Source organism: Neopelma chrysocephalum, unplaced genomic scaffold, assembly GCF_003984885.1.
Source record: "Neopelma chrysocephalum unplaced genomic scaffold, ASM398488v2 Primary Assembly neopelma1_86, whole genome shotgun sequence".
Lineage (NCBI taxonomy): Eukaryota > Metazoa > Chordata > Aves > Passeriformes > Pipridae > Neopelma > Neopelma chrysocephalum.
In genome coordinates, this window is record NW_020897748.1 from 5568978 (window position 1) to 5584243 (window position 15266).

At 41.0% G+C, this 15266-nt stretch overlaps 1 long non-coding RNA gene across 1 annotated transcript; it reads left to right on the forward strand.

Annotated features, from left to right (window-relative positions):
- The first annotated feature begins 3750 nt into the window (after positions 1-3750).
- LOC113971901 lies at positions 3751-7219 on the forward strand. Its single transcript, XR_003535692.1, has 3 exons — positions 3751-3817; positions 5348-5435; positions 7068-7219. It is a non-coding gene; the product is annotated as an uncharacterized LOC113971901 (long non-coding RNA).
- Positions 7220-15266: the final 8047 nt, after the last annotated feature.

Here is a 15266-nt window from a genome sequence, read left to right on the forward strand (position 1 = left end):
CCAGCAAGGGAAACCAAGGTGGAAATGCAACAAGGAGGTGAGCAGTGTCAGCAGCCTGAGGCTACGTGAAGTGTCTGTGAGAGAGAGCAGCAGCCTCAGCACAGCTGTGTCCCAGAGACCGAATTTGTAATGACTCGGCACAGCACATGCCAGAAAGCCTGCCTACCCCCGCAACCATAGAAGTTGTGAGTGGATGCTTTGGGCCAAATTAGTCCCTGGTGGAAGCTCAGGAAAAGCCAGGGGAGCTAAAGGCATAAAAAACTGTGGCCCTTTATTAGCATCATATCTGGTAAGCCAATTTTTGTACATCAAGAAGTGATAAGCAACCAAAACAATGTCAAAGCAAAAGAGGACTTCTCTTTCCAAGGACTTCTGATTCCAGTGTTACTCATCCTTGTTTCCTGCAGTCCCATCCCTTCACTCAAATGGCTAGTGGGAATCCAAAACCTCTTAATTATCCCTCACTAAACAAACAGAATAAATATCTCTCTGAGAAAGGGCTCCGTGATTTGGTCAGCTTCGTGGACATGGGCCAAGAGATTAGCACTCGACTGTGCAAGCAAAGGATCAGACCGCTACAAGCCCACACTTTGTGTAGGGGAGAGTTTTCCAGACATAGGAATTATACCTGAAAATTCTGCACTGTAACATGATAGAGCCAGTAACATCTGCCAGGTTTTGAGAGATGTTAAATACACAAACATATGTTTGGGCAACCTCATGCAGACTTTCGTAGCTCATAAAGAAGACACCTAGGGGGGTATGCTTTCAAGAGCTGAGGTTGATATTTTTTGTTGGGGTGATTAATATTGGCTGGAAAGTGAGCAGTAATGGTGGTGAAAACTGGGAAAAAAATAAACTTCAATAAAAGTCTCTGCAGAAAGGAGACGTTCCCAGAAAATATTTAGACCAAAGCCAATTTTTCTTCGAGAAAAAGCACTAGAAGAAAGCCACCAGCCCAAGCACTGACTAACTCAGTGTTTTGATTGCTGCTAGGCACTTTGAGGTGCAACTACTTCCAGCTAGAACAAGACCACAGGTGCAGATCTGATGGTAATTCAGAGAGAACAATATGCAAACCAAATATCAGTGTGCAATCTGCAACCACATAAAGACAGTTATTCATGCGCTTTTCAAATGTTACGCACAATTCAGTTTAATCTGTGTCATGAATGACCACATAGAGTTAAATCAAAACAGCCTTTCAGGGGAAACAAAGAGGAAATGAAACAATGGCAAGATAAGTTCAAGCTGAAAATACCAAGTGGTCTTTGAGGAAACAATAGGGGTGCTATTAATTGTAAAATACCCAGTAGGCTCCAAGTAGATTGGCAGCATTCACTTTTCCAAGTCTGAGGCCAGAATCAAAGAGGACACTAAATCTTCAAAGGAACTAGGGCCTAGAAAAGCAGAAGAGTTGAGTGTGTTGCTGAATGTTATGGAGAGAGAGTCAGTGAATGCTGTCAGCTACACAAGACACTCAGGTGGAGACCTGAAGACCATGTGGCAGTTTAACAGTCTGCTGCCAGCCCAACAATAGAGATAATGGGGCTGAAGAGGAACTCGTATATGCAGAGGAAGATTAAATTCCTGTCTCACATTACCCCAGGTCAAGGAAAGCTGATGGTACTGATAGTTGCTCAGTATTTGATCTATTATCTGTGATTTACTAGGTAAAATCCAATAAGGATTTCAATGTGAAATTTTTGGTCTTCATGCATTTACCCATCCAAGCTGAAAGTGCTTCAAATTCTGAATATGTTCAGAAAAAGATGATGTCTCCTCATGAGTAACATGCTCAGGAAATAGAAGTGTGGCATAAGGAAAGGAGCAAGGGACAGGGCGTGTCATCATCCTGTGTTGGAGTGTGGTTCAGATGTGGAAGCCCTGGTGCTGACCCAGCCCAGTACACTGGGCAGTGCATCCTAGTCCTATTAGCATCAGGTCACTCAAAGCTGCTGCTCCCACTCCCAGGGTTAGCACAGCATATGCATCTTAAAACACCTCCGCAGAAGGGGGGCTGTCCTGAGGAACTATGTGTTGTCCTCCAGGAACCTGCTCTGCAAAGCACATGGGCAGCCTTGAGGGGGGCCATGGTGGAGGGACACTCCAGTGCTTGGCACAAACTAGTCTCCCCAGTTTGGGACTAGTGCAGTGCTCTTAGGAAGAGTCTCCTCCTCTCACCCCTCAGAGAGTGCAGACATCTGACACCACAACATTTTTAGAAGTTGGAAAACCTAATCTGCAGGGCAAAGAGGACTTCAGTGTCTTGTCTTAGGTAAGAATTCAGGTTCTTGTGTGCCACAGGCTTGGTGCATATTCCTTCATGAACTACATTTTTTTCAGCCACATTTTTTTCAGATGTAAGTGCAGAATATCATCATTCAGGGCTATATCAAATAATTACATAGCTAGATATAATAGCTACTATTAACTCTTAAATTATTACTGCTAGAAATAGCCAGTTTAAAATAACAAATATAATTCAGTTGTGTAGTTTTACATTATTTGGTGATTGCCAAAAATATGTACAAATATCTGTATAGAGGCATTTAAACAAGAAGAGGTACAAAAGAGAAAAAAATGAAACAAGTTAATGTTTAAATCCATGCCTATTCACATTCTAGTCAGTCTTGCATAAAGCATTCAAGGTTACTTTTAAAAAAACCATAGCAAATGTTTTAGATCAAACCTTCTACTTGAAAACAAATGCTGTTTTAACATGAATTGCTTTGATTGCACTTTGGGTTTGAATACATTTTAAAAATAAAATAAACCAAAACAAAACAGCAAAATGTTGCATTCAGAGTGATTAACAGAACCCTTGACTTTTTTCAACTAAAACAATTTATCAAATCTAAATGCAGTATGTTATGTTTTGCGGAAACTTTCATTGGCATAAAAATATGTCAAATTCTTGGTATCACCAAGAGACCAGGGGACAAAATACTGAGGAAATCAAGGAAAACTTCTAGGACGTAATGTCATAAAATAGGGATGAAAAAGTATCATAAGACAGACCCTAAGTTCCCATAGCTATAAATAAACACAAGGACTAATGTGAAGTTGGATAGGCTCATTGCCCAGATGATCTATGTCCTATATTGTCCCTGTACTGTCACTATGTAGACCTGATGTTACCTGCTGCCCAACTCTTTGATGACCCCTTGGGTTTCATCAGGGAAGTCCACCAGGAACAGCTGGCAAACTCAAGAGCATCCCACCCTCTCTAAGGTCACTGTACACCCCAAAGTCCCAGGCAGTGCTGTGGTCAGTGATGGTCACCCCACACGGCAACCTTGTGGGTCACACTAGGCACTGCCATGGCAGGCACTCACAGAAACCCCTCCCTGACCTTCACCCTGCACTAGCCCCAGCACTGACAATCCAGTATCATTCCCAGCCAGGGAACCAAACTCTGCCCAGCATCCATCCACTCAGGGATGAGTCTGAGAGACTGCATCTGCTCTGCAAACACTGCCTCCTTTGGCAGCTACTGTGCAAGGCCCTTGTAACAGCCTGTTTGGTCATATTTCCTTCCTCCTCCTCCCCAAAACTGCCAGAACCCAGCCCAGTCTGTGTCACAGTATTGAACAGGCAATAGTGCAGACCCAGCCAGCACATAGCCCCACAGGGCAGGCAAAAATGGACAGAAGTGATCTTTGTTTGCATGGAAAATATTTCCTCTGTGACACCAGCTTCAGCTTCAGGATACCCGAACACTCCACAGTTCTCTGTGCTCTGCTCTGGGGCACTGCAGACTGACATGGTGAAGAGCAGAGAGGAGTGTTCACTCAGCAGAGCAGGCCAGCCCCCTGTGAGCATGCAGCAGAAGCATGATCATGGTGATCTAGGCTGCCCCGGATGACCCCACCCTCAGGGAGGAGAGGATGACCTGAATATCTTTCTCATTCTCCTCTTTCTCTTCCTGCAATTACCCCGCTACTTCTTGCTCTTGCCACCTCCCTCTTCCTATAAGGCAGCTAGATAGATTCCAATCTGACTTCTGATTTAGTTCTTTCAAATTATGTTTCTGTAAGCAGATTAAATCATTCCAAGGCCCATCCCTACCAACTTGTCACTGTTTTGAGGGACAGCAAATTTCCTAGGGTGGACTAGTTGGACTCAGTACTAGAGAGCATGCCATGGCACGTTTACTTTTCCATATAGATGTGGTCATGAGGACCAGGAAATATCATGCAGAATTAAATAAATGCATAAAAGAGAATATTTTCCAGTATCTACAAGGAAATTTTGGAGGAGATGACTGATGCCAAATATTTTTTTACACTTGATGTGTCAGCAGGATTCTGGCAGATGCCCCTGGTAAAAAAAAAGAACACATTTGAGCACATTCAACACCCTCTTTGGGAGATGCTGTTTCCTCAAACTGCCATATGGGTTGTATTCAGTATCCAAGGTGTTTTACAGGAAAATAAAACAATTTTTTATCATATACAGAATGCTTAAGCCTGAACAGATGAGGAAAAATAGTAACATAGCATGACAAAAGGCTCCAAGCAGCTTTGGAAATAACTAGATATGCTACAAAGAAGTTGAACAAACAGTTACACTAATCTGAAATGCTACATAATGAAAGTAACACACTTGGAGGAGAAGTTTCGACAGCCCAGCATGCAGACAGATTTCAGTATATGTGGGCTGTCACTAACATGCTTGCCCTGACTAGCAGAGAATGGACAGCTTTCTTATAATAGTGAATTCTGGGAAGAAATTTGTGGCAGGAGGCAGGAAAATCGATATTATTAAAGAGGGAGCAGTTCTGAGTCAACCCCACACCAAATGTCCAGCAGACTTACTAATGCCACTACACATACTACCAGCAGAGTGCTCTCACAACAGGTGTGTCCAAACTGGAGAGTGGTCTGCTCCATGCAGTGACCACCACTGAAAACTGCAGTCAGATGTCTGAGGGCTATTGTCCTTCCTCACAAGGTTCATTCAGGGTGTCAGATATTTCCCTAAGCGCAGCACTAAGACTTAAAGCCAAGCAAGAACAATATATTGCTGTTATAAGCCATGCCCTGTCAAGTCCTTCACCGAGAACACACAAAGCTTGAGTTCCTTCAGCTTCCAAGCACTGTGTTGCAGCTGAACCCAGAAATAGTCTGGAGTATGTGGCAAAACCGTGAAGGTCGTCAATCTAAACCAGTTTATGTATAATCCAACTGGCTGAGTCAATGCCTTGTCTGGTTTCAGAGAGACCACGATGGCCAGAACTGCTGGGAGGGAGAAGTGCAGCAGAAGGCAGCTCTGGCACACAGGGCTGGAAGGGCACATCCTGAGCCCTGCTGTTGTTGTCAGCATGATCTTGCTTCTCTGGCAGATAGCACTGATCACAGACAGAAATCATATCCTTGGACACCTGCTATTCAGGAGCAAGCAAGATCTTCTGAGAAAGAACTGCAGTTGAGGTACAGGGAAGAGAGTCAACAGTCTTGCCTGAGAAAGTCTCGTATGTGTAACAGTAAAACTGAATTCAGAGAGCCGTGTCCCGTGACACAGCACAGTGCTCTCCACCCAACAGCACAGGCACCAAGGGTTAGCTAGGTTGCACCACTTGGTAGGCTGCCTGACATTTTGTGTTATCTACATTTTGCTCACTGTTATTTTTATAGTAGTTGGAGAAAGAGAATATCTACCTTTATCTATCTTTACTAAACTCTTGCAGACATCAGCTGGAACCAATTTTCATCTTGGGCAGGACCTCATTTCACATAGTGCTGTCAGTGAGCACCAAGGCTCTTCATGAGGGAAGTGACCCATTGCACTCCCAACCAAGACACTCTGTCTGGACATAGACATCTGCACCTGGACATGCCTCAGACCCCAACTAGCCCATGGCTCCTCTCAGTGTGCCAAAAGGGACAAGGGTCAATTTTGGAGCACACTAGCATAACATATATAGAGGTTCTTACAGGGGAAAAAAAAGTGAGGTCCAGTTTGGTAAAGAAAAGGCAAAAGCAAAAGAAGTTGACTTGTTAAAACATGAGAAAATCAGAACACACTGACCCACTGTTTAAATCAAGACTGATAATGCAGAGGGAGAAGAAGTTAATCAAATACTGACACAACTATTCCATTCTAATAAGTCAGTCATTTCCCTTTATAAATAACTGGTATAAAACAATAGATGGTGTAGTGAAGGGACTGAAGAATATATTGTTTTCATCAAACAATGTTGTATTTGGGAGTAGAGGAACCAGTAATTATAATATTTTAGCAAAGCCGGGTTTTGGCAGCTTTTTCAGCATCCACATGCGGAATGATATGTTACTTCCAAATATCAAATTAACAGTAAGTCTAGTTCTCCCATTTCTCCTGAGCTGCATTCCATTGACTTTCAAATCATTGAGTGATTTAGAATACCAGGGTGTTTCAGAAATAAAATATACTTAGTGGCATTTCAATTCTAACAACTTGCTCAAATGAGTATTGTATAATTCAGCAGATTGTTTAAGAAAAAGCAGCTACGGGGATCAACAAACCTGACTCAGCTATGAAGTTACCGGAAAAATCCAAGTTGGTAGATTTTAAAAATCTAAAATAAACTACAAGATTGGGTTTCAACATTTAAATGAATCTAACAAAATTATTTGATTAAAAAAAAAAAAAGGCAAAACACCAAAACTAGTATCACAAGGAAAGGAAGCAGAGAAATCAAAATCCCTTGGTAACTTCAGTATTTGCCCGATTGTGGGGATAAATCAGCATGTCAATACTGTCAGTGAAATTCCTCCAATTTTATATGGAAAGCATATTGTATTAAATAGACTTTAATCTAGAGATCCCTTGATCATTAAAACTCTCTATAATCAAAACAAGGTCAAAAGGCAAACAAATGAAATTAAATCCAGTGATTACAAAAATAAACAACTGAGCAGTAGATGGTAATTTCATGAAGCATATGCAGTAGTTCATATCACAAGAGTGGAAGAACTGGGAAAAAATACTGTATTTTGAAAAAAATTATATTTGTCTGAAAACGATCTCTTAATTTTTTGGCTACTCTTTCATCCACCACAATTGTGTGGTCTGTTTTTCAGAGAAAGAAGAAGTCAACTGAACTTCCTTTGGCCCGAGTTTTATTGTCTCAGGAATGGAATCAGGTTTCTCTTAAATAACTGAAGGCAGGACTGTTGTCTTATATTGTATGTGTTGTTACCAAACCTATTGTGGATGAAGACCATACCCAAACCATTGCAGACTCTACCAAGTCCAGAGAAATATGCTACTTCCTTCAGAAGAAGAAAAAAATGTTTTCCACTGTACAACTGAGAAAACATCTGTTGCTAATCCATGGAGTTTTAGAAGACTGACTGGTAGCTGTGTCCCTCTGGAGATGGATTGACTTAGCAAGCAGTATATTAGTTTTAAGAAAAAAATCTTCACTGGTGCCTCAGTGCCCTCCCTGCACCTTGAGCATACCAAACCCAGGGGAGAGGATGCATCAGATTCCAGAAAAAGATGTGACGCAGGTTGAGCTGGAGGTATCCCTAATTGTCCAAGAGCACAACCTTGCGTTTACCTGCAAGGCATTAGTTTTGTTTTTTTTTTATTTTCTCATGCTATTTTAAACATTCCACATGCAGAAGACATGTACAAACTGGTGGTAAGAAAAGGAAATTTAAAGATGTCTGAGACGTATTTCTGAACCATGAGCATAGGGGAACACACTAAGCATCTAACCTTCAGATTTTGAACTTGGAATGACTGTAAGCTGTCTCCACATTGTCTAAGAGGCTGATGGCTTTGGCATTTGAGTATCATTTCAGAGATTCTGTGTTTTCTGCTCTGTGATTGCCTCAAAGGAGAGGCTGGGATGAATTCTGCAAGGCCAAACAGGGTCAGGAGCAGTAAGTGTCAAAGCAGTCAGACCTCTGCCCTCCCGAACCAGAAGTCTATCAACATATTATTCTGTAAAGAATGGTAGGTGATGCTTTTTGATTGTATCTAATGGGTAGCGGGGAATGTACCTCTATATATAATTTGACTTGACTCTTACACCAGTATCAGAAGACTTTAGTTCCTGGAATTGTATTGCTTTCCAACTTTCTCTAATTTCTCTGTTTTTTCCACCTTTCTCTCCCAGCATTTTATTTCAGCAGTCCCATAATGCAACATGGGATGAGGTATCTCCTGTTCACATTGCATCACAGCATTGACACCACATTTGATGTATACTCCCAGTGTTTCTGCACTATGTAATACACAGCAACAACCCTTACTTCAGATTTTCAAGAGGAGGCATCAGTAAGATCTGTTGGTCCTTATACAGAGGTTAAACTGCCTTTCCTTTCCCCTCCCATATTATAGTCCCACCCACAGTAACTTTTACAAGTAAATGGCTGCTTAACAAGATAAGACAACAGTGTCTCAGTATTTCATTGCCCTCCAGGATAGTATTTAATATCCAGATGTCTGTAAGGAATGTGTCAGATTAAGTAAAGTTCTATGTGCTGGGATCTCAGGAATTATGGGAAGTAAACTGAAGGCAAATCAGTTACTCCTGGGTGTTTACTTAAATGAAATAGGGTATCTGTAGGCCTTTGAATACGGAAGCTCAGAAACTACAGTCAATTAAATGAATTAATGAAACCTCATTAGTGCAATTTTGAGTTGCGCCCAATGAAATTCAGTGCTCAAATCAAAATGGCCTTGAATGGACATGAAAGGAGATCACCCTCTGTCTAAAGAGTTTGTGTGACTTTTTTTACTCCTGTTCTCAAGAGATGTGAATTTCTGTCTTGAAAGTTGTGAGGCTGTACGTTTTTCCACTTGCGTAACTTTTATATATATGAAAAGTAAATGATAGTAGTTCTACACCTTGGACAGCCTGTAGAGCGTAGATTGTGATGGAGGGATGCTGACTCAAGACCTTGAAGGGTCACTGTGAGGTGTAAAATACTTATTTCAGTCTCAGGTTTGCCCACTGTCAGCACGTATGTTATGGGGGTGTTTGGAATTAGTGAGTGTTTCTGAGCAGGGGCAGATTTGGGTTAGAACGAGCGGACAAGAGGATGACAGTGAAATAAACTGCGAGATTTAAGAGAAAGGTAAGGAGAGAATTTAATTAATGGCTCCCACGACCTCAAGAGCAGTGGGAAGGCAGAAGCTAGGATAGAAAGGGTGTCTTGCTTCACAGTTGACTCTGAAGTCTCCCAAGTTTTAATTCCAATAGGAAAGTACAAGAATTTACCCTTTTACATGTTTACTTGCACTTGGATCTTCATTACTCTTTCTTTAATTATTTTCTGAGGTACTTCAAACCACCACACACCACTCTTTAACCTTGTATGTGCAAAGGAAGAACAGTTCTTTTCCTGGGCACTGTGTGTAGAACCTCTGAGTCTACTCCTCTAGTAATTTTAGAAGTGTTGGCAAATACTATCAAAGACACTCCTCATTGCATTCTTCAGAGATTTACTGACCTATTGTCCATGAAAAGAAAAGGTCTTGACATTGCTGAGTGGAGTATTGCATTGGCAGCATCACCACAGAAAGATATTCCCCTTGCTTTATACACCTGACTCCTAGATAATTAAGGCAATTTCAGCACATGCTTCCTCAAGTGTTGCACTGCATGTTGTAAATTGTAGGCAATATCTCACGTTTTAGGCTTTAATTTAGAAAGGATTTTTTTTTCAAAATATATGAACATATTTTATAATCAAAGAATCTGATTTCTATTCTAATATCTGTGTCTTAAGGAGATTAATTTTGGATAGAATTCACTGTGTGCAAGAACCAGAAAGAGGTATGTACACCAGTCTAACTTCAATCAGCTCTAGTCAGCCCTTCACATCTCCAGAGTACTACCCAATGGAGCTGGAAAAGCCCTCTTATGAAACTTGAATTACTCAAATTTCTCAGGCCAGGGCAGGGCATTAATGCTTACACTCTCTTCAGAAAAATGGTAGTATGTAGGAAGCTTAGTGTACTCTGTGAACACAATAAAAATAAGAAAATTTGATGAGACAGTGGTGTGCTGCAATTTAGTTAAAATGCCAAGAGGTAGGTATATTACTTCTCCAAACCAGGCATAAAATGTTATGAGAATTTGTTTTCAGATTACATCACAAGAAAATAAAAATCTGATTTTCATTTAAAATCTATGGCTTCTATTGGGGTTTATTTGTTAATTTTATTTATGTTTATTTATTATTACTTTTAATTGTTTCTATTGTTATTAAGAATTAATAACAAATATTATTATTATTGTAATTATTATTCTTATTATTGTTTTAAAAGGCTTAAATAGCATCAGTTCTTTCCCTGTAATTTCATTACCTGGGAAGGCAAAACTCAGATAAATGCAAACATTTAAGTATGACTTTATTTAAGCATGTAGTTTCAGAGAAGTCTATTATTTAGGATATCACTTAAATCATATCTTATTTTTTCCATCAAGTTGTTAATGATAGCTTTAGGCTGACTATTTACTCAGAAAAAGGAAAACACTGTTCCACCGTTTTTCACAGAACACTATCTTCTACAAAAACTTATCTTTAGGCTTCATAGGAGCCTGAGAAATCAAATACAGAGAAGATAAAAATTCTTTTGCCTGGAATACTGTAAAAAATCCCTAAACTATAATGAATGCTTCAGAGAAGAGGAACCTGCTCATTTCATCTGCTTTTACATGTTAGCCAGGGAATGCACTTTGAACAATTGTAATCAGCTTAATTACATTATTACTTTTTTCATTCATCGGTGGAAGTTTCACAGAAAATCTTTTCTTGTGCTGGTGAGGTCCTGATTTTTTGTGATTAAAACAGGTTTTGTCCACTGTTACAGGAGTAACTTACTCTTTTTACACTGCATCTAATAGGTGACCTTCTGCTAGCAAAATCGGTGGGAGTTTTGCTATTGAATTCCATGGAAATAGAATTCAGACTTAATGACTTTCCTGGGATGTGCTGGGGTCTGGTGGATTACATATGAGTCTACTATATTGTCTGCCATATAATCCAAGGCAACTTGCCTTCAAATAGGGCTGGTTATTTTGATTCTGTCTAAATAAGGTTTCAAAGGATTTTTATATCATGAAACACTTCAGTTCTCTGTCACTAAAGCTAAAAAAGAGTAGTCATTTTCAATGGATTCTGGTCTATTGAAGTTACCAAAGGGACTTTTTTTTTGAGTCATCCCAGCTTTATTCTGCTTTCTGAGCAGCAGCACTAACCATTATGAAAGTTTTTAATTCAGGTGGCCCATACTCTTTTCCCTCCATTTTACAGATCTACCTTAGCCAGACAACATTTTCTGCAATGTGAAATTTCCCCCTCCAACTATGTCATGTGGTGTCCCATGGGAGCCAATGAACCACAGAGCCAAGCACAAGGGACCATAAGGAAACTTGGTCAGGCACCCATAGCCATAGTGGTGAACATTGTCCTGCAACACCCAAGCTACAGCACGCTCTTTATCACTTGGAGATGTACATGGATGTTAACTGAGATGGTTTGGGCAGTTCAACAATGCAGAATGTTTTCACCTGGAAACAGGAAAAGTGAAATATGCTGATTGAAAGCAACAAAATGAAGCATTTTTTTGTCTCAAACCATACATCTGTATATGCCATGAACTTCCAATTTCATGAAAGACTCTTCACGTCAATGAAAGATGCAGTTTTCAGCCCCTGACCCCTGTCCCTATCTTGAATGGCATTTATCGGACAAATTGCTCTTCTGCCTGATATTCTAGTCCCTCACCCCTCTGTGAGAGCAAAGCTCCAATCTTCTTGGCCTTAGACTAGATACTGGATTGCCAGCTTCATCCCAGAAACTCCTTTTAGGCTGAATAGTCACTTCTCTGGAAGCTTTTATGGGGCAGCCTTCTTAACACCATAGCACAGTTTAATCCTTTAGAACAAAAGATTTTGAAAGCAGCAAGTTTAATACATCTATCTTACCTAGGAGTTTGCCACCCTTCAACAGAGAACTTCAATGAGGTTTATTTATTACCCTTATCCGAAAATCCATTTCTTTTAAACCCATTCCTTGCTTCCTTCTGAAGTGGTTTGACCCAATGTCCTGGAGTTTTGGCTCTTCTCTGCATTCTACTTGGGACACTCTGCCCAGGTGGGCAGAGTTTGCTGAAACTCCCAGCTGCACAGATCTAGGATATCAAAACAGATGGCATTTGCAGCATGTCCTAAATGCAATTATATTCTTCCTTGCCCATGGACAGTCAACACCTCCTAGGAGCAAACATAGTTCCATACTGTAAATCCCTCATGGTATTTAAAGACACTTATAAACATATGGAATTCATAAATTACTCGAGAGCAGTCCAACATCCTTCAAGTTTTTTCCTGAAGCTAAATATTCTACAGAAAGGCAAGTTATTATTATTATCATGTCATGTGGCCAATAGCAGCTGGGAGTAGTGAAGAGATTACTGCTGCTTTCTCTTTGCATCATACTAGCCTAATATGTGTTTAAAGTTTGCTGGACAATTATAGTTTAAAATAACCCATTGTGTAACAAGATTTTTCTGTGAGCAAAGAGATGGAATTCAGAACATATTGAGCAGAAGTAAAAAAGCCCAGTGCTAATAATCTTAAAATTACTGAGCTAATTAAGTTAGGGCAAGCAAATCACATTCTCTAGATTTCCATTAGATTTAAAATAAGGGGAGTTTGAAGAAAATGGATTCAGCTGTTCCTGACTTATATATGCACACAATTTTCCATTGGAATGTCTGGGGCAAATGGTCCTGCTGCAAGCACAGGAACAGCTGGATGTATTTTGATGAAGCAATAAAAAAAAAAGAAAAAAAATATGGCAGTTTCAGAGGGCAGTTTGATATAAAATGGATTTTGTCTGAGATAGTTATGGTACATTAGATTAACACCTGACTGAAAGACACTTGAAGCCAAAGACTCCCTCCCAGCTTTGATGGGCTTTGGATGAAACCATACAGGAGGTCATAATATGAGCTTCACTCCATGCTTAGCTATTGCAGGTGTTACTGTTCCAGCTACAAATCGCTGTCAAATAACAAATATTGAGGGACCTTAAGTATTTCTACCAGATGGTGCTGGTCTGGTCATCAAACAAAGACTCCATGCTTCTGATTGATGACTATTTGGTGGGTTTTCAATACATTGTGATTACCCTGACCTGCAGCTTTCTGAAACCACTGAATGTTTGTTCTACTGCTATACTTGGACCATAGGGTCAAAGGTCTCTTTCGTGGTGAAAACTGTAATATTAGAGGGGTTTCTGTCTAGGCTTTCTGCATAAGCCTGTGTACTGAACAACTCTTTTTCTGCTCAGGTTAAGGGCCTGGAGAACAGTATGCTGAAAATATGTTAAGGAGAGGTGAGGTAGGGCCAGCAGAGGCCAGTGGAGCAGAGTGCACATTTCTTCAAGATGCAGAGCTCTTCCAGCTCACTCTGTTCCAGAATTGGTCCCTAGGTAGGGTAATGTTGGCTTTTCTTCTTTCCCTCTCTCAGCAGTCACTTCCTCCACAGAACTTCTCCAGCCAGAGTGGAGAATAAGAACATTGTTTTGATCAAGGATAATCTTATCTTCTTTCTGGAATGCTATTTCAGCTAGACACTGACTCAGAAATTAGAGTAGTTGAGGGAGTTCAGGGATTCCTATTTAGGTGAAAGATGAGATGTTGATCTATTCCAGCCAACTAGAAACACTGTGGAACAGAAGCTTTTTTTTTTTGTGTGTTCCTTATCAACTATGTACTTTGAATAACTTACCCAGCACTGTCTGGCAGTGTGGAATTTCAACCAACTTTCGTTTTGTAAGGCACTGATTAAATGTAATTAGACACAGACAATTAGACAACAAGCTTGGATTTTCCTCATTAGCATTATTAGCAGTGCTGGCACTCCTAAGCGGGCAAGGAGATCATGGCCCCAGTATAAGAAAAGGCAGCAGAGCTGGTCTGCTTCATGTGGCTTTGCAGAGGGTATCACTCAGTTTCTGTCCAGGCATCATGCTTCCAGCAGCTCTGTCATTCTGCAGAAAGCTGATGTGTATCCCAGATGACAGTACCTAAGCTGCACGGATGAAGAACGTACTTGAACTATGCATGACTCTGAACATACCATCAATACCATAATCAGTATTATAACCTTGCTACCACTGTAATATGGTGGCCCTTTCCTCTCTACTTTATGGGGTTGCTCCCAAAAGACACTAGCATAAGATAGGTCATTCTGTTTGTAGACACCGTAGCCTCCTGGGCCACCCCCAAAATGTTCCAGTAACATCTGTACCAAAACTGAATTATCTTCTGTAGACTCAGTATTATTCCTGAGCAATTGCTTCACTCCTAAAATTCAGCCTGCCCCACTCACCTGCATTATGCAGAGCACCATCCCAGTGCCTGACACAAGGAGGTTGACTTGAGTCATGCCACCAGCATCTCTCAGAGTAAGGCAGAGATGCTGATACAGAGCCTGAACAGGGATTTCTGGCTTACCACCTTTCTTATTGGTCCTAGTCTAGCCCAAATCTCACCAAGTCTCTGGAGTCCTTGCAAAGTCCAATGTATAGGAAAGAGAAGGTTGGCTACTGCGTGTACTTTGAGTGAATTTGGGAGGAACAGTATTCCTTGGGCAGCAAGTTCACAAGGCTTTTCCTGAGATATCACAGGCTTCATTCCCAACTGTTGTCCAATACAAAACTCCTTATGTCTCTCCCACATGACACGGGCTTGAGGGGAGACGATAGATCCTGTGGGTCAACAACTGGTTGTGCAGCTGGTGTTGACAGCTTTTTACAACCATGCAACAATCGAGGAACACTACAATCACATATGGGATCCACCTGACAAAGCTTAAGGAACAAAACAGGGCTGAAGTGAGGACATCTCAAACAAATGCTCATAAATAAAGAAGTGCCTTCTGGACAGCATTATTGGGAAAGCTCTCATTTCTCTTCTCGGGAATAAGCCTGACTGGTGCTTCTCTGCAGTGTACTTACTCATTGCACTAATGCAAGCAGCATGGGGAACAAACGGGAGGAATTAGAGGTCTGTGTGCAGTTGCAGGGCTGCAATCTTACTGGGATCACAGAGCCCTGGTGGAATAGCTCCCACCAGTGCTGCACTTCTGTGGATGGTTGCAGGCTCTCTAGGAAGGACAGGCAGGGAAGGCAAGGAGTGGGAGCTGCGCATTGTGTGAGAGCAGTGGGGTCACACGGAGCTCTGCTTGGAGCTGGACATTAGGCCAAGTGGGAATTTGTGGGTCAGGATTACAAGGCAGACCAACACAG